The sequence below is a fragment of the Coenobita brevimanus genome, chromosome 3, assembly GCF_032717465.1.
Source record: "Coenobita brevimanus isolate Jiangsu-jjx chromosome 3, ASM3271746v2, whole genome shotgun sequence".
Classification (NCBI taxonomy): domain Eukaryota; kingdom Metazoa; phylum Arthropoda; class Malacostraca; order Decapoda; family Coenobitidae; genus Coenobita; species Coenobita brevimanus.
Window position 1 is genome coordinate 421,045 of NC_136956.1, and position 1,782 is coordinate 422,826.

The window sequence follows — 1,782 nt, forward strand, 5'->3', positions numbered from 1 at the left end:
AGTAGTAGTAGTAGTAGTAGTAGTAGCAGTAGCAGTAGTAGTAGCGGTAGTAGTAGTGTCATTAGTAGTAGTAGTAGCAGTAGCAGTAGTGTCATTAGCAGTAGTAATATCAGTAGTATTGCTATTATCATTATCAATTTTCTTACCGTCATTATTATTCAATGTCACTGTTTTGGTTATGATTGCTATCATTATTATTATTGTTATTATTATTATTATCTTTATTATTATTGTTATTATTATTATTATTATTATTATTATTATTATTATTATTATTATTATTATTGTCGTCCCAGAATGATGATCGTGGCCCAGACCTGGTGATATCAGCGGTGTCAGCCTCAGGTTTGGGTTCACAGACTTCCTCTCCAGACAGCCAGCGATCAACTGTGTCCTCAGGCTCCAAGCAATCCATTTCGTCATCAGCCCCACAACAACAGGCATCGGATACACAGCAGTTGATCCGCACAGCAGCCCCACAGCAGCCCAATGTATCCGCAGGCCCCACACAGCACGCATCGGATACCCAGTCATCTTTGTCGGCAGGGTCCAAACAGTCCGCTTCAGTCTTTACGCAGCACATATCGGATACCCAGCTGCCCATCCCTCCTAAGGGCACCCACCAGTCCGCAGCATCCATAGGCCCCACACAGCAGACATCGGATACCCAGCTGCCCATCCCTCCTACGGGCACCCACCAGTCTGCAGCATCCACAGGCCCCACACAGCAGACATCGGATACCCAGACAGGACCCACGGGCACCAAACACTACCTGAACGCCATCCTACAGTGCCTGTACTCCATCACCAGTCTCAGGGAGTACTTCACTTCAGACGCCTACAGGTACAGTACAGGATATTACAGTACTCCAGACTCATAGAGATACAGTACAGGATATTTCTACCATTTCACTGTTGATATTACTTAGGTACTCCCACAAATATTTAGGCACAAGGACAGTGACTGAAAGCTTTAAGAGAAATACTTCAAGATGGTTGGGCCACTTGAAGAGGATGGGGAATGAGAGACTGACTAGGAGAGTGTATGTAAGTGAGGTGGAGAATATTTATGCACAAGGACAGTGACTGAAAGCTTTAAGAGAAATACTTCGATATGGATTGGCCATGTGGAGAGGATGGGGAATGAGAGACTGCCTAGGAGAGTGACTGAAAGCTTTAAGAGAGATACTTCAAGATGTTCTGGCCAAGTGGAGAGGATGGGGAATGAGAGACTGACTAGGAGAGTGTATGTAAGTGAGGTGGAGAGAGGGAGGAGGAGGGGGAGACCAAGGATGAGACGGAGGAAAGGGGTGGAGAGAGGTGAGAGAGGTGTGTGAATTGCAGGTTCATTCATTCTCAAATCATTCACTGATTTCAGGACACTTCAGGCGGATTTAAGGATTTTCAGACGGATTTAAGGATTTTCAGACGGATTTAAGGATTTTCAGACGGATTTCAGACCTTTTTGACGGATTTCAGGATTTTTTAGATGTATTTCAGATTTTTTTATATATTTTCCAGTATTTTCATACTGATTTAAGACTTTTCAGGCGGATTTCTGGATTTTTTAGACGGATTTAAGACTTTTTAGGCGGATTTATGACATTTCAGACGGATTTCAGGCCTTTGCGACAGATTTCAGGATTTTTCAGACGGCTTAAGGATGTTTCAGACGGATTTCACGGATTCTCAGACGGATTTCAGACTTTTCAGACGGATTTCAGACTTTTTAGGCGGATTTAAGACTTTTTAGGCGGATTTAAGACTTTTTCAGACGGATTT